The sequence below is a fragment of the Aquarana catesbeiana genome, linkage group LG11 (genome assembly GCF_042186555.1).
Source record: "Aquarana catesbeiana isolate 2022-GZ linkage group LG11, ASM4218655v1, whole genome shotgun sequence".
Classification (NCBI taxonomy): domain Eukaryota; kingdom Metazoa; phylum Chordata; class Amphibia; order Anura; family Ranidae; genus Aquarana; species Aquarana catesbeiana.
In genome coordinates, this window is record NC_133334.1 from 167,394,457 (window position 1) to 167,413,332 (window position 18,876).

The window sequence follows — 18,876 nt, forward strand, 5'->3', positions numbered from 1 at the left end:
TGGTAGCGATCAGGAGACTAGCATGGGGTATGGAAGTGACCAGGACGTTGGTATGAGGTTTGGTGGCGATCAGGACACTGGTATTGTGGTGATTAGAACACTGGTATGGGTATGGCGGTGATCAGGATGCTGGTATAGCCTATGGGGTGGTCTGACGCGGGGGGCGCCTGAATTCCAGCGGGGGGGGGGGTGTTTTTAAAGCACCTGATTAGAGCCATAGACTCTAATGGGCTTCAAAAAAGGTGAACTCGTGGAGCAGAGCACTGTGCTACAAGCCCACCCAGATGTGTTAGAAAAGCGAGTGAATAGAAAAGCGAATATTCATTCGCTTTTCTAACACGGAACCGCCTCTCAGTCAATCAAGAGACGTGGATCTAATACCCTCCACCTGGCTGAAGGCACCGACGCTGTGATTGGATGCCTAGCAGAAAGAAGACGAGGCAAATGGAGGACACAGAAGCCGCTGCCATCACCGCCCAACCTGCTGCCTGATCCCCCACCAAGATGAGGTAAGTGCCGGGCAGTCAACAGGCGAGCGGGGGTCACAGTGGCAGCATTTGATGGGCACAGTGGCAGCATATGATGGGCTTAGAGGCTGTATTTGAGGGGCACAGTGGCTGCATTTGACGGGCAGAGTGGCTGCATTTGACGGGCACAGTGGCTGTTTTTGAAAGCACAGTGGCTGTATTTGATGACACAGCGGTAATGTGATCCTCTGTCCCCGGGTCACATACCAACCGCCAGGCTCCCGGGTGCACGCTTTGTGAGCCGCGCAGGGACCGCCAATGCGAGGTGACGCACGTGTAAATTTACCCACATCAGCGCAGCTTCCCGTCCATTTATAGACAATGGACGGACATGAAGTTGTCAATGCCAAGCTGCTGCTAACAAAGCAAACAGAATATTGGTATGCATTAAAAAGGGGATTAATTCCAGAGATAAAACGATAATTCTCCCGCTCTACAAGACTCTGGTCCGGCCGCACCTGGAGTAAGCTGTCCAGTTCTGGGCACCAGTCCTCAAGAAGGATGTACTGGAAATGGAGTGAGTACAAAGAAGGCTAACAAAGCTAATAAAGGGTTTGGAGGATATTAGTTATGAGGAAAGGTTGCGACCACTGAACTTATTCTCTTTGGAGAAGGGACGCTTGAGAGGGGATATGATTTTAATATACAAATACTGTACTGGTGACCCCACAATGGGGATAAAAATTTTTCGCAGACAAGACTCGTGGTCACTCATTAAAATTAGAAGTAAAGAGGTTTAACCTTAAACTACGTAGAGGGTTCTTTACTGTAAGAGCAGCAAGGATGTGGAATTCCCTTCCACGGGTGGTGGTCTCAGCGGGGGGCATCGATAGTTTCAAGAAACTATTAGATAAGCACCTGAACGACCACAACATACAGGGATATACAATGTAATACTGACATATAATCACACACATAGGTTGGACTTGATGGACTTGTGTCTTTTTTCAACCTCACCTACTATGTAACTATGTAATAATAGAAGGGAATAAGTTGAACGCAATAGCAAACATATATTACCCTATATTGTACAATAATTACAGCATAGACTATTAATACATGTATACAGTGCCTTGAAAAAAAGTATTCATACCTCTTGAAACGTTACACATTTTGGCATGTTACAACCAAAATGCAAAATACACTTAGTATAAATATTATTAAACACAATAGTTAAATATTATTATACAGTATTTATATAGCACCGACAATTTGCACTGTGCTTTACAAAATGAGGTTGCCTTTTTAGAGTTACAGAGTAGGTCTTGTGCTAGAATTATTGCTCTCGCTTTAATGATCGTGACGATACCTCATGTGTGGTTTGAACACTGTTTATATATGTGGGCGCGGCTTACATATGTGTTCGCCTCTGCATGCAAGCGCGGATGAATGGGGCGTTTTAATTTTTTTTTATTATTATTTTACATTTTGACTTAAAAAAAAAAAAAATTTGTTCATTTGTGTATGCCCAATAACCAGAAGTGACAGCAGAAGTCGCTCCAGTCCTCCAAGGGCATAGCGCTAAGTGGGGTCCATATTGCCATCACTCGACTTCCTGACTACCATTACCGACGGCTCCGGTAAACCCGGAAATGACCAGGAAGGGGGGGGGGGGGGCACCTCTTCCATCACTTCTAAAAGTGTTCCCACAGTGAATCTGCCACTGGGATCACTTTTATTGGAAATCCAGCTTCACAGGGGGGAAAATGATACCAGGATTATGGTATCTAGCTGCAGCTTTAACCCCAGTATTTAATGTCAAAATATGACGTACATTCCCAGTTAGGCGGTCGACAAGTGGCTAGAGACTTAAGATTACAGTGTTACTAAACCCACAACAGTAAAATCAGCCTGTATATGCAGTAAAGCATGCTTGTTATACTCACTTTGGAACCTAAGGGGTTAATTCTTCGCATTGTGTAAAAAGGCTGTTTGATCCTGCATGCACAGATCCTCATCTTCTTCCACTGACTCCAGAACAGGTCCGGATAAGAAAGTTACTGGAGTCAGGTTGCACATGCTCAGTTTGGTGTGAATTGCTAGAGAGTTTTTTTTTCTTTTTCTTGGGAGGGTGCATGTGATCAGCACAGGGCCAATCAGCACTGTCCAGAGTGGTCATGGATACTAATAGGACAGCTCAGTGCAGTATAAAAACTCCTCCTACAAGCTTTAACCAGGAACTGATAGAAGTCACAAGACTGCTATATATTGCTGCTGAGAAAAGGTGTTTAGCAGTTTATATTTACTAAAATTATTGCATTTCAATGTTCTGTGTACTATGGGAGACCAGATATGGTAAATGCAGGGTCCTGGGTTTAGTAACACTTTAAATACTTTTCTCTCAATGATACATTCACCATTTAAAGATTTGTATATTGCAATCATATCCCCTCTTAGGTGCCTCTTCTCCAGGTAGAGCAAGTTTAATTTTTGGAGTCGTTCCTGATGACTGAGGTCTGCAAGCCCCTGTATTAGCTTTTTGTTGTCCTTCTCTGGACTCACTCCAGTTCAAGGTCATCCTTCTTGAAGACTGGTGAACATAACTGGACTGCATACTCAAGATGTGGCCAAACTAGGATTTATAAAAATCCACAAAGAACAGAGTTAAGGGATTTGTAAGGTGCCAGACAAAAAATCCCTTTACTCTGTTCTTTGTGGATTTCTCAAATGGTGCCTATGCTCCCCAGACCTCTGGCTGATAAGCAAAATTTCACTAGGGTTTTATAAAGTGGTAGAATTATAGTTTGATCTCTTGAGCACATACGCAAATACCCTTTTTAATGCTCTATTAAAAGTCTGCTAGCCTTGCAAGTCTATCATAGTCTTGCTATTACCAAGACTATGATAGGCTAGGACTCCCATATCCTTTTTCCATCCTCGATTACCCCAAAGCTTTAAAGGGGTTGTAAACCCTTGTGTTCTTCTGACAGTGACCGGCCCCCCAGCCCCCCAGCCCCCCTGTTTTACTTACCTGAGCCTCTTTATTCACTTGGCAGAGACGCGCTGTCCCTCTCTGCACGGGGTCCTGGCTCTTGATTGGATAGATTGATAGCAGCGCAACCATTGGCTCCCGCTGCTGTCAATCAAATCCAATGACGTGGGCATCGGGGATGGGGCCGAGTCTGGCATTCGTGTCTCCCTGTCACTTGTGACCCACTTCCTCTGCTGGTCTTTTATGGGGATAATATTTTCTAACTTTGCCTTCTTAATATTAAATTAATATATTTTTGTATGTTTTTTTTTTTTTTTTTTTTTATGCTCCTCAGCAATAAGTCTCTGATAATCTACTTTAGCTGCCCTGACTGTGCTCTTTCATTTCCTCCTGCATTCTTTGGTCTGTCAGTCCTATATTTTTTAAAGGGCAGTTTGTTCTCATGAATGAGTCTCTTTACTTTACTTTTTATGTTTATTGCCCAGTGGAATTTGCTGACAAATGCCAATGTTTAATATGCCCTTAAAGCACTCGCACTTCAGTTTTCTTTGTTGCAAAAGTGAACTCATATTTAGATTTATGTAGTATGGATCACAGCTTAGTAAAATTGGCTGTTTTGATATTTAGTGTTCTTATCCTACCTTCGCATCTCCCTTTCCTATAATTTACTGCAAATGTGGTTGCTGTTTCCTAAATTATCCCACACTTCCTCATCTGCAATCAGCATTTTGTTATTTAAAATTAGTAGGTCCAGAAGAATATTATTTCTTGTTGGGGCTTTCACCACTTGATTTATTAAATTGTCCTGCGTCACGTTTAAGAAATGACGAGCCTTAGTTGACTGTGCAGGTTCTTCTGCCCAGTCAGTATCAGGACATTGCTCTGTCTCACCCATTTCTAACTGTGAAAGGAGATGAGTCTCCTCCTAATCCATAAGGTTAGGGGGCCTATAGCAAACATCTACAATACATTTTTTGAATTCATTATTTATAACGGATAGGTGAGGTCCAAAACAATGAGAAAGCATCTGAGGATAGACCCTGGCCTAACTATCAAAAATTTAATAATGTCAGGCTTGCAATCCTCAGAGTAGGAGGTATATGTCACCAACAGGAAGACACTAGGACCACCATCATTTTTGTATTATACTGTGGGTGAGAAGAGTAAGAAATAAGAGGGGAGGGGGAGAAGAAAAAAAGGAAAGGCTAGATGAAAACCCTAAACTGCAAACTCGCTGTCTATCCCATGATGGAAGTTAATAAGTTGCATATCTGTCAGATAATAGAAATAGCGTCCAGTAGAGCCATGTCTTATAGAAGCGGGCCTCTTGCTTCCTAAGGGAAAGAGTAAGTTCTTCCATCTCATAAATGTCTTTCACAGATTTTATCCAATGAGTGATTGTGAGAGGTGAGGTGGACTTCTACTGAACTGGCATACAAGCCCTGGCTGTGTTGATTAAATGGAATACCAGAGAATGATGATATTTTCATTTTGAAAGAGAGCCAAGGTGAAAAAGACAAGCTGCAGAGTCTTGCTCAAGGGAGAGGTCTATGAGGTCATGAATTAGAGCACATATGTTCTGCCAGAAGAACCTTCCAGGCTGCTTGCTCGGGTAAGGGTCTGGTATGGATTTTGGGGGGGACCCTGCACCAATTTAAAAAAAAAAAAGTTGGCATGGAGTTTCCCTTAAAATCTTTGCCAGACCCAAAGGTTCCGGTATGGATTTTGGGGGGACCCCACTCTGTTTTTTTGAAATTTTGCCATGTAATTCCCCTTAAAATTTATACCAGACCAGAATGAGCATGGTATGGACTGGGGGGGACCCATGGCATTTTTTTTCCAAATTCTGTCATAGGGTTCCCCTTAACCACTTCAATACACTGTATAATATACTGTACACTGACTGCACTGTGTATATATATATATATATATATATATATATATATATATATACACATACACGCACACACAATATCACAATATCTCACAAATGTGCGTACACCCCTCACATTTTTATAAATATTTTATTATGTCTTTCCATGTGACAACACTGAAGAAATTACACTTTGCTACAATGTAGAGTAGTGAGTGTACAGCTTGTATAACAGTGTAAATTTGCTGTCCCCTCAAAATAACTCAACACACAGCCATTAATGTCTAAACTGCTGACAACAAAAGTGAGTACACCCCTAAGTGAAAATGGCAAAATTGGGCCTAATTAGCCATTTTCCCTCCCCGTTGTCATGTGACTCGTTACAAGGTCTCAGGTGTGAGTGGGGAGCAGGTGTGGTAAATTTGGTGTTATCTCTCTCTCATACTGGTCACTGGAAGTTCAACATAGCACCTCATGGCAAAGAACTCTCTGAGGATCTGAAAATAAAGAATTGTTGCTCTACATAAAGATGGCCTAGGCTATAAGAAGATTGCCAAAACCCTGAAACTGAGCTGCAGCACGGTGGCCAAGACCATACAGCGGTTTAAAAGGACAGGTTCCACTCAGAACAGGCCTTGCCACGGTCAACCAAAGAAGTTGAATGCATGTGCTCGCGCTATATCCAGAGGTTGTCTTTGAGAAATAGACGTATGAGTGCTGCCAGCCTTGCCGCAGGGGTTGGAGGGCTGGGGAGGGTCAGCCTGTCAGTGCTCAGACCATATGCCACACAATGCATCAAATTGATCTGCATGGCTGTCGTCCCAGAAGGAAGACTCTTCTAAAGATGATGCACAAGAAAGCCTGCAAACAGTTTGCTGAAGGACATGGATTACTGGAACCATGTCTTGTGGTCTGATGAGACCAAGATAAACTTATTTGGTTCAGATGGTGTCAAGCGTGTGTGGCGGCAACCAGGTGAGGAGTACAAAGACAACTGCGTCTTGTCTACAGTCAAGCATGGTGGTGGGAGTGTCATGGTTTGGGGCTGCATGAGTGCTGCCGTCACTGGGGAGCTACAGTTCATTGAGGGAACCATGAATGCTAACATGTACTGTGACATACTGAAGCCAAGCATGATCCCCTCCCTTCGGAGACTAGGCCGCAGGGCAGTATTCCAACATGATAATGACCCAAGCACACTTCCAAGATGACCACTGCCTTTCTAAAGAAGCTGAGGGTAAAGGTGATGGACTGGCCAAGCATGTCTCCAGACCTAAACCCTATTGAGCATCTGTGGGGCATCCTCTAACAGAAGGTGGAGAAGGGCAAGGTCTCTAACATCCACCAGCTCTGTGATGTCGTCATGGAGGAGTGGAAGAGGAGTGGCAACCTGTGAAGGTCTGTAATGGCTGTGTGTTAAGTTATTTTGAGGGGACAGCAAATTTACACTGTTAGGCTTCATGTACAAGGGACATTTTTACAACCTCTCCTGAATGATTTAACTTGACAGATAGTAACCCATGTTTAAAACCTCCGTTTTGCCGTGTTTAGCAACGTTTAATGGTGTTTTGCGATTAGAATCATTTTTAAAATCGCCAAAAATTAAAAAGCCTGTAAACGAAATGCGGCTAAATGCAAGTTGCCGAATTTAGACGCGTTTAGAATCGTTTGGCTCCTGAAATGCCTCTAAACTCAGCTTCTGGACCCATTTTTTTGCGTTCCAAAAAAAGCCTAGAAACGACCCTGTGTACATGTACTGATAAGATAACATAAAGGAGAGTTCAGGCGCAGTTGATAAAAAATGTCCAACTGCTCCTAAAGGTCCGTTTAGCAGCAGTAGTGTACATGAGGCCTTATACAAGCTGTACACTCACTAAATTACATTGTAGCAAAGTGTAATTTCTTTAGTGTTGTCACATGAAAAGATATAATAAAATATTTACAAAAATGTGTACTCACTTCTGTGAGATACACTATATATATATATATATATATATATATATATATATATATATATATATATATATACATATATATATATACACACATATATATACACACTAAACTGCCTACATGCCACTAACTAACCTGCCTCTAGCTAATGTTCTCTCAGTCATAAGCATAACACTATATATAGCCGCCGTGTAAGCAGCCTTATACAGTGTGGGGCGTGGCCTTAGCCCCCTGAGCTATGATTGACTAAAGGCACCCTGCCTTTGGCCAATCATGGCTCTCACAGCAGAGCGTGCTGTGATTGGCCAAAGCATGCAGTTCAGGTGCATGCTTTGCCCAATCATCAGACGTCAATGCACTGCGATCTCTCAGTGCATTATGGGGCATTCCGCTCCCTATAATGTTAGGTATTTCGGCGAATAGCCGAACACCCGATGTTCCAGTCGAACTTACACACAACACACAAATAGAGCTTTCTTTTGGCGCCATTTTATCTCCACTGGGCTATTTATTTTTTATTGTGATAAAAATGTAATAAAATAAGTGTCAAATTCAAGACTTGCCTGGGTGTAACAAGATATCCGCTGCCACCTTCGTGTTCTGTCTGATTAGGAAACCTATTGAAACGCATTGCGGCCATGTTGGAACTCATAGCACCAGAGGCCGGAGTCTTGCAGGTAGGGCGCGCCAAGGAGTTGGGACCCGTGACTGGCTCGAGCTGCGGGGCTGGGCACTGGCAGCAACTTTACCCCAAGATCACCCCTCCAGGAGGCCGTGGCATGCAAGAACCTGCTCAGCTGCCAGGTGAGAGACCCTGACACCCCCAGCTGACCCCCACACCCCATACACTCCATTTGCCCTGCTCCAGTGATCAGGCTGCATTGGATGGACACTGGTCAGGCTGCATTGATGAGGCTGCACTCATGGGCACTGATGAGGCTGCATTGAAAAACCAGGTGGACATGGATGGTGAACTGATTCTGTGGTTCAGTGCGCCACTTGACTGGGATTGCCCCGGGGCCCAAGGCTGCCAGCCCTTTCCCTGGGTTTGGATATGGATAACATTCCAATAAAATAAAAAACAGCAATAGGTTACAAGCTGAACAGCAACTACAGTTGTTGCTGACACAAACAAAGCGATAGTCTGAAAATGGACTGTTGGGTCTCTGAAATGTGAACACAAGAATATGTAGCCCTTTCACACTGCTACCTACAGAAAATGTGTGCAATATATAACTCTAAAGCACAGTAGAGCAACTAATTCTCTCTACACAGTCTGTCAGCTCTCCCTAAACACACTGACAAATTGCTGCTGGGGTACCCTATACCAAAGCCCCCATTATAGGCCATTCTAACTCTTCTGACCACAGTTGAGAGGTCAGGCAAAGCATTAGTGTTCTTTAAAATTCCATCTGGTGAATTTTTGTATAGATTCACCAAAAAACTGCAAACCCTCTCACCCCTACCCTGATTCGCCATGAGCCAACTATGCAGTGATCCCAAATCTTATCCCTAATTTTCAGAACCTCCGCAAGTCTTATGCCCCATAAAATGTGTGATAGGACCTTGTTGTCAGAAATTCTGACCGTGTGTAGGCTCCATCACACATTTTCCATCGGATTTTCCGACACACAAAGTTTGAGAGCAGGCTATAAAATTTTCCGACAACAAAATCCGTTGTCGGAATTTCCGATCGTGTGTACACAAATCCGACGCACAAAGTGCCACGCATGCTCAGAATAAATAAAGAGATGAAAGCTATTGGCTACTGCCCCGTTTAGAGTCCCGACATACGTGTTTTACGTCACCGCGTTCAGAACGATCGGATTTTCCGACAACTTTGTGTGACCGTGTGTATGCAAGACAAGTTTGAGCCAACATCCGTCGGAAAAAATCCTAGGATTTTGTTGTCGGAATGTCCGATCAATGTCCGACCGTGTGTATGGGGCATTACAGATTTTTCCAGATAAAAAAAAATAGGAGCATTTGTAGTTGGGGGCCAAAATTGAATACTAAAAACTATCGGGATAATATTTCAATATTTTGTTCCAGAATGTACCGTTGTCGTACCTATGACTTAAACTTCTAAAGCCTTGTACACACAGGCCAAATATCAGCCAAAATTAGCTGGTTTTACAGGAACCGGACGACTTTCAGTCTGTGTATACAGCTGAATGTTCTACTGGTGCCGGTGTTGCTTCGGTTGAACAGGCATGCTGAAAAACCAGCAAAACTTTCATCTGATCAGTGTGTTCTGGTGGGGGAGTCCCCCTGTCATAACACAAAGGTACACCTGGGGATATCACATTAACATCGCATGTGTTAGTATGGTGATCTGTCGGGGTTTTTTTTTTCATTCAGCCTGCTGGGTTGAACAGAAAAAAAACTTATAGCGTGTACCAGGCTTAAGAGATGCCTTACAGACTAATAGCAAGGTAGCATCAATCCTTTAGGATACGTTCACCTTTCTACCCATAGTCACATAGTAGGTGAGGTCGAAAAAAGACACAAGTCCATCAAGTCCAACCTGTGTGTGTGATTATATATGTTACATCCATATTTAGGATGTAGCATGCAGCACGGGAGCACACAACCCCAGGAATCAACTTACAATTGCAGTCGTGTCACAATCCTTGTGTGCACCTTCGGTTGCATTTTGTTTGTTTTCAAAAACAGCGCTGCTGTGCATCCCTATGCTTTACTAGAGCCTCCTCATCACTCTCTGCCATCAGCCCTATGCTTATGCCCCGTACACATGGTCGGATTTTCAGACGGAAAATGTTCGATGGGAGCTTGTTGTCGGAAATTCCAACCGTGTGTAGGCTCCATCGGATATTTTCCATCGGAACTTCCGTCACACAAAATTTGAGATCTGGATCTCAAATTTTCCGACAACAAAATCCATTGTAGTAAATTCCGATCGTGTGTACACAATTCCGACGCACAAAGTTACACGCATGCTCGGAATCAAGCAGAAGAGCTGCACTGGCTATTGAACTTCCTTTTTCTTAGTTCGTCGTAGGTGTTGTACGTCACCGCGTTCTTGACGTTCGGAATTTCCATCAAGATTTGTGTTACCGTGTGTATGCAAGACAAGTTGGAGCCAACATTCGTCGGAAAAAATCCATGAATTTTGTTGTCGGAATGTCCGATCGTGTGTACGGGGCATAAGACTACATTTCCCATCTGCCACCTCGACAGATGTGTCTTCATAGCACGTGCTACACAAGGGGATTTTTTCCTCTATGAACTTTGAAAGGCAGAGAGTCTTAAACAGTGAAATTGTATCAAAAAATATAATTTTTATATAATTTCATAGCACGTGCTCCTCCTTTCCGCCTGTTAGCGATCACAGGCTCTATGCTCGCTCTCAGCTGGCCTTCTCCCTCCTCACTCTCCTGCTCCCTCCCAACTCTGGCAAGTTGGGAGGGAGCAGGAGAGAACAGACTGGAGAAATGTTTCTCCAGTCTGTGTCTCAATAGTAAGGCCAGGTTCTGGAAGATTTTATATATATACATCTTTTCATGTGACAACACTGAAGAAATGACACTTTGCTACAATGTAAAGTAGTGAGTGCACAGCTTGTATAACAGTTTAAATTTGCTGTTCCCTCAAAATAACTCAAACACACAGCCATTAATGTCTAAACCGCTGGCAACAAAAGTGAGTACACCCCTAAGTGAAATTTTCCAAATTGGGCCTAATTAGCCATTTTCCCTCCCCGATGTCATGTGACTCTTTAGTTTTACAAGGTCTCAGGTGTGAATGGGGAGCAGGTGTGTTTAAATTTGGTGTTATGGCTCTCATTCTCTCATACTGGTCACTGGAAGTTCAACATGGCACCTCATGGCAAAGAACTCTGAGGATCTGAAAAAAAGAATTGTTGTTCTACATAAAGATGGCCTAGGCTATAAGACGATTGCTAAGACCCTGAAACTGAGCTGCAGCACGGTGGCCAAGACTATACAGTGGTTTAACAGGACAGGTTCCACTCAAAACAGGCCTCGCCATGGTCGATCAAAGAAGTTGGGTGCAAGTGCTCAGTGTCATATCCAGAGTTGTCTTTGGGAAATAGATGTATGAGTGCTGCCAGCATTGCTGCAGAGGTTGAAGGGGTGGTGGGTCAGCCTGTCAGTGCTCAGACCATACGCCACACACTGCATCAAATTGGTCTGCATGCCTGTCATCTTCTAAAGATGAAGCAGAAGAAAGCCCGCAAACAGTTGAAGACAAGCAGTCTAAGGACATGGATTACTGGAACCATGTTCTGTGGGCTGATGAGACCAAGATAAACATATTTGGTTAAGATGGTGTCATGCGTGTGTGGTGGCAACCAGATGAGGAGTACAAAAAAAAGTTTGTCTTGCCTACAGTGAAGCATGGTGGTGGGAGTGTCATGGGCTGGGGCTGCATGAGTGCTGCCAGCACTGGGGAGCTATAGTTCATTGAGGGAACCATGAATGCCAACATGTACTGTGACATACTGAAGCAAAGCATGATCCCGTCCCTTCGGAGACTGGGCCGCAGGGCAGTATTCCAGCATAACAACCCCAAACACACCTCCATGCCGACCACTGCCTTGTTAAAGAACCTGAGGGTAAAGGTGATGGACTGACCAAGAATGTTTCCAGACCTAAACCCTATTGAGCATCTGTGGGGCATCCTCAAACGGGAGGTGGAGGAGCGCAAGGTCTCCAACATCCACCTGTCATGGAGGAGTGGAAGAAGACTCCAGTGGCAACCTGTGAAGCTCTGGTGAACTCTATGCCCAAGAGGGTTAAGGCAGTGCTGGAAAATAATTGTGGCCACACAAAATATTGACACTTTAAGCCCAATTTGGACATTTTCACTTAGGGGTTTACTCACTTTTGTTACCAGCGGTTTATCCATTAATGGCTGTGTATTGATTTATTTTGAGAGGACAGCAAATTTACACTGTTATACAAGCTGTGCACTCACTACTTTACATTGTAGCAAAGGGTCTGGTATGGATTGGGGGGGATCCCCACGCCGTTTTTTTTTCGAAATTGTTTTATTGCAAGCAGTGGGGTTTTTTTTACATTCAGCTGTCAGCGGGGAGTCCCGCTGACTGCTGATGACTCACCCATAAAGGGAAGGCCTACTGTGTAGCTGACAGACGGATTTCTTGAATTATTTTTCCATTATGGGCGTGAGTGGGGCCTCATGTCTAAGTTTTGCTCAAGGCCTCACAAAGCCTAGAGCCACCTCTAAAAAGTATTCTAATTGTTTAAAAAAAAAAAAGAAAAAAAAACTATAATATAAAAAAATATGTATATATTTATGGTTGAAGCCCTATGGCCGATACGGATATGGACAACATAGACTTAGCATAAAACTTACAACATGAAATGGACCTGAAGTGTGCCCTGGTCTGATGGACGGTATACCAAAATAAGGGGGCATACCCAAGATTAGAAATGAATATTCATGAAGAGAAATTAATTTGAGAAATGCCCTGAAAAGGGGATAGGAGGGAGGGTATCGCGCACAGGAAACCGACAAAGACCACAGGCGAGCGGGCTGGTTAAATACCCCCCTGGGCTCCTCCCATAAATTCAGGCCACCATACTGGCCTTTTTACTTATGGTTGAAACCCTATGGCCGATATGGACAACATAGACTTAGCATAAGACTTACAACATGAAATGGACCTGAAGTGTGCCCTGGTCTGATGGACGGAATACCAAAGTAAGGGGGCAAAAACATTCAGGTAGGGGTGTAGTTTTTATTAGTTTCAGTTTTATTCATTGAGCAAGTTTGGTGAATGCCTATGCCATCTCCACCTGAGGATTGGGAATGTACCGGGCGAAGCAGGCAGACTTCCACCTGCCTAGTCTCTTAATGCCAAGATCTGGGACCCTGTGGCGGGATGCAGCCGAGGCTGCTCCAATGCGGAAAGAGTGACCAGAGTACTGGCAGGGGTTGAGGTGTAGGTTGCGAAGAAGAATCCTCACGTGTTTCATGAACTGGCAGGCACTCAAGGGTATGACCGGAAAAGCTAGAAGGGGAATAGAATTTGACTATTCGGGTAGGAGTGTGTCAGGTCACCTTGAGGCTAGGCTTAAGCTGCTAATTGTACTTGAGGCTGCAGGTTCGGGTTTCCCAAGGAGGCCTGGAGCTGCTCGAAGCGGGAAGCCAAATCCTTAAGGAATAGCATCACCTGAGTCTGATTAGATTCCTGGGTCTCCAGTCTGCGAACTATGCCCTGAAATGGATCGGCTGCAGGAAGCGGCACGTCAGCCGGGTCCATGACTGATCAAACTGTCAGGTCACCTTGAGGCTAGGTGACAGATGCACACCGTTGGGATCAGGAGTGCACCGCAAGGCAGCGGACCCTACAGCTGACTGCTGCGGATGGGAGTCCGGGTTTAAGGAAGGCAGGGCCGCTGGAACACCAACACGGATCCCACTGGGGTTAGAGCGTAGGATTCCCTGGGGCGCGGAGTCTAAGAGCCAGCAGGTGTTCACCAGAGCCTCTAGTGGTGAGGATGGACTGGGCTGCAACTGGCTCCAGGTCGCGACCCCCAGGGTCCCCCAGCTCAGACCCACAGTAGGCAACAGAAAGATAGGCATAGTAAAGGAATAAACCAAGGTCAGGGCCACAAGCAGACAAGGACAACAGAGTACATGCCAAGGTTCAGGGTCACAGGCAAACAGGGATAGTCGGGGACACGCCAAAGGTCAGGGTCATGAGCAGACAAGAATAGTATAGAACACGCCAAGGTCGGTAACAGAAATAAACATAGAGCACACGGCAGGCAGGAACAGGAAGCCAAACACACAAAGGTTGATCAGCAGGGCTGACCTGCAGTGCAGAGGTTAATAGGAGCTGGGGTGGAGCCATGCTAGGGGAGAGTTAATAAAAGCAGTCAGCTGAGAGTCAGCTGGTCTTTGGAGATGAACACATGGAGACAGGTAAGCTGACAAGCAAACTCTATTGCATAACCATGACAGTACCCCCTCTTACGAGGCCTCCCCCTTCCCCGCCTGGGACCAGGTTTAGAGGGGAACTTCAAATGAAACTTCCTCAACAGACGAGGTGCAAAGACCTCAGAAGCCTTGATCCACGACCTCTCCTCAGGACCAAACCCCTTCCAATGCACGAGGTACTGGAGAATGCCTCTACAGAGTCGGGAATACAAAATTTGGCTAACCTCGTACTCCTGATTGTCCTCAGAGACCGGCGCTGCGGTAGAGAGAGGACAAGAGAACTTATTGAAGACTAAAGGCTTCAGAAGGGCAACATGGAAGGAGTTAGAGATTTTGAGGCTTTGGGGAATCTGGAGCTTGAAACAAACCGGATTCAGTTTAGAAGTTATGATGTACGGACCAATGAATCTTGGGGCAAATTTGAGAGAAGGAACCCGGAGTTTGATGTTCCTGGTGGAGAGCCAGACTTTGTCTCCTGGCTGAAGAGAAGGCGGCTTACGCCTGGAACGGTCAGCAAAACTGCTTGAATTTGTTGGCAGCTTTCTGGAGGGAATCATGAACGTCAGCCCACATGGAATTGAATGATTCCTGAACAGCAGCCAAGGCTGGAATGTCGGAAAGAACAGGTCATAGGAAGAGGGAGTCGAGGGAGGATGTCTTCTATAAACAGTGATAAAGGGTGTTTTCTGAGAACTGACGTTGACATGATTATTGTGGGAGAACTCTGCCCACTGAAGTAGTGATGCCCAATCATCGTGATGAGCTGAGACCAAGGTACGGTGAAAGATCTCCAACTCCTGATTAACCCTCTCAGTCTTGCCATTGGATTGAGGATGGTAAGAAGAGGTAAAACCCAAGGTAATGTTGAGGGATTTGCAAAAGGCTCTCCAAAAACCGGACGTAAACTGAACACCCCTGTCCGAAACGACATGGGAAGGAACACCATGAAGGCGGAAAATCTCTCGTACGAAAATGGGAACCAAGGCAGAGGCAGAAGGGAGACCAGGAAGAGGAACAAAATGAGCCATCTTGGAGAACTGTTCGATTACCACCCAAATGGCTGTATTATTCTCCGACAGTGGAAGATCGGTGATAAAATCCATGGCGATGTGAGACCAGGGCTCCTTAGGAATGGGCAAGGGTATGAGAAGAACAGCAGGGGCTAGTGTGGAAGATTTAGACTGAGCACAGACATGACAAGCCTTAACATACTCTTTAACATCCGAGCGGAGGTTAGGTCACCAGTAGAGTCGACTGATGAGCAGGAAGGATCGGAGGAACCCAGCATGACCTGCCACCTTGGAATCATGTCCCCAACGAAGGATCTTAGCTCTTAGCTCCGTGGGAACAAAGGTCTTGCCAGGAGGAATTTTTGATTCCAGGGTGGTAGAATGGGCAACAATGCATGAGGTCGGAATGATCGGCTCAGGATCAGGGGTGGACTCCTCGTCCAAAGTGTCAAATGACCTAGAGAGCGCATCAGCCCGACCGTTGCAGGAACCAGGTTTGTACGTAATCATGAATTTAAAACGAGAAAGGAAGAGACTCCACCTGGCCTGTCTGGGGTTCAGACGTTTAGCATTCTGTAGGTATTGTAGATTCTTGTGATCAGTAAAGATCGTAATGGAGTGAGGGGAACTCTCCAAGAGATGACGCCACTCTTCCAATGCCAATTTAATTGCGAGAAGTTCCCGATCACCAATGGCATAATTTCTCCCTGCCTGAGAAAATTTTTTGGAGAAGAACGCACATGGTTGACGTCTCTTCTCAAAGAACTGAAGAAGCACAGCTCCCACCCCCATCGAAGAAGCGTCTACTTCCATAAAAAATGGGTCCCCAGGATTTGGTCTCCTCAAGAGAGGTCCAGAAACAAAGGCCTGTTTCAGATCTTTAAACGCAGAGACAGCCTCGGGAGGCCAGTCTTTGGCATTCGTACCCTTCTTGGTTAAAGCGATAATAGGCGCGGCAATGGAAGAGTAATTCCTTATGAACTGCCTATAATAATTTGTGAAGCCAAGAAAGTGCTGTGTGGCCTTGAGGCTAGCAGGAAGGGGCCAGTTGGTAATGGCCGAGACCTTTCCGGGATCCATGCGAAGACCCAAACTAGAAACAAAACATCCCAGAAACAGGACCTCAGGACATTCAAAGGAACATTGCTCCAGCTTGGCATAGAGATTATTCTCTCTAAGGCGCTGAAGAACGGTGCGGACATGGTTTCTGTGAGCAAGCAGATTTTCGGAAAAAATGAGAATGTCATCCAGATAGATGACAACAAACTGGTACAGTAGATCCCTGAAGATTTCATTGACAAAGTTCTGGAACACAGCTGGAGCATTACACAAACCAAAAGGCATAACCAGGTATTCATATTGCCCGTCCCTAGTGTTAAACGCAGTCTTCCATTCATCACCTTCCCGTATTCTATTGATATTGTATGCACCTCTGAGATCCAACTTGGTGAAAATGGAAGCCCCCTTCAACCTGTCGAATAGCTCAGATATTAGAGGTAAGGGGTATCGGTTTTTGATGGTCACTGTGTTTAACCCTCAATAGTCGGTGCAGGGTCTGAGGGTACCATCCTTTTTAGCAACGAAAAAGAACCCTGCTCCTGCAGGCGACGAGGATTTCTGGATGAAACCTCTCTCCAGATTCTCGGCGACATACTCAGACATGGCCTGGGTCTCTGGAATGGACAGAGGGTAGGTACGACCCCTGGGCAGAGTTGCTCCAGGGACAAGGTCAATGGCACAGTCAAAAGATCTGTGGGGAGGAAGCACCTCAGCAGACTGCTTACAGAACACATCCCGGTAATCACTGTATGCTGTGGGAAGATCAGAAGATAAGGATGTGGTAGCAATGGGAAGTCTCTCCTTGGGGACCACCTTGAGAAGACAAGACGAGAAACACGAAGGACCCCAAGCCAGGATCTGCCCAGAGACCCAGTCCACATGTGGAGAGTGGAGCTGTAGCCAAGGAAGGCCCAATACAATTGGGGTAGAGGCCTTGGGTAGAATGAGGAAGGAAATCCACTCCTGGTGGAGTATCCCTACCGACCTCCTAATAGGTAGCGTCTGGAAACGTATAGAACCCCCTGGGAGCACAGTGCCATCAATTGCCTACCAGTGGTGTAGCGTGGGGAGAAAGGGTAAGCTTCATAGAAGAAGCAGTTCTCCAGTCCATAAAATTGCCGGCAGCCCCGGAGTCCAGATATGCTAGGACCGATTGGGGAGAAGGGCCTACATGGAGGAACACCGGAAGAAAAGGACAAGAAGGTGATGTTTCTGGGTCCAATACTCCACCTTCCAAATGTATTAGACCCGAGTGTTTCCTGGACGAAGCGAGCAGGAGTCACGAAAATGACCCTTGCCCCCACAATAAAGACACAAGCCTAGAGTTCTGCGTCCAGCACGTTCTTCGGGGGTTAGTCTAGTCCGGCCCAGCTGCATAGGTTCCTCAGCAGGCAGAGGATGCTCCACAGAGCGACGGGGGAAGAGTTTTGGCTGACTAGGACCTAGAGGGTGCTGGCGTCTTTTTTCTAGGGACCTCTCCTGGAAACCAATGTTAATCTGATTGCACAAGGAAATTACATCTTCCAGACCGGCGAGGATGGCTCTTCCTGCTAATTCATCCTTCACTCGGTCAGGGAGGCCATGTAAAAAGGTTTTGACCAGGGCCTCATTGTTCCAGCTCAATTCAGCTGTGAGGATACGGAACTGAAGCGCATATTGTCCCACTCAACAAGATTCTTGGCGAAGGCGTAAAAGGGCACAAGCCACTGAAGAAACCCGAGCTGGCTCCTTTAAGATATTATGAAAAGGCTTCAAAAAATCGGACAGGCTGGAAACCACCGGGTCATTCTTCTCCCACAGGGGGGCAGCCCAAGCTAAAGCTTCACCAGAGAGGAGGGAAATCATATAGGCTAACTTAGCCCGATCATACAGAAAGTTTTAAGGCTGGAGCTCAAAATGAATGGTGCATTGGCTGAGGAAGCCCCTGCAGGCCTTGGAGTCCCCAGAGAAACGGGACGGAGCTGGCAGTAAATATGAATGTGTGGCTGCGACTGGTGCGATAAGTGCAGCTGCTAATTGTACTTGAGGCTGCAGGTTCGGGTTTCCCAAGGAGGCCTGGAGCTGCTCTAAGCGGGAAGCTAGATCCTTAAGGAATAGCATCACCTGAGTCTGATTAGATTCCTGGGTCTCGAGTCTGCGAACTATGCCCTGCAATGGATCGGCTGCAGGAAGCGGCACGTCAGCCGGGTCCATGGCTGATCAAACTGTCAGGTCACCTTGAGGCTAGGTGACAGATGCACACCGTTGGGATCAGGTGTTTACCGCAAGGCAGTGGACCCTACGGCTGACTGCTGCGGAAGGAAGTCCGGGTATAAGGAAGGCAGGGCCGCTGGAACACCAACACGGATCCCACTGGGTTTAGAGCGTAGGATTCCCTGGGGCGCAGAGTCTAAGAGCCAGCAGGTGTTCACCAGAGCCTCTAGTGGTGAGGATGGACTGGGCTGCAACTGGCTCCAGGTCGCGACCCCCAGGGTCCCCCAGCTCAGACTCACAGTAGGCAACAGAAGGATAGGCATAGTAAAGGAATAAACCAAGGTCAGGGCCACAAGCAGACAAGGACAACAGAGTACA

The 18,876-nt window shown here is 45.8% G+C and overlaps 1 protein-coding gene across 1 annotated transcript in view; it reads right to left on the bottom strand.

The window, feature by feature from the left end:
- Positions 1 to 18,876, bottom strand: part of MMP2 (matrix metallopeptidase 2) — a 484,562-nt gene that overhangs the window by 12,440 nt on the left and 453,246 nt on the right. The gene's annotated exons all lie outside the window — the stretch shown is intronic.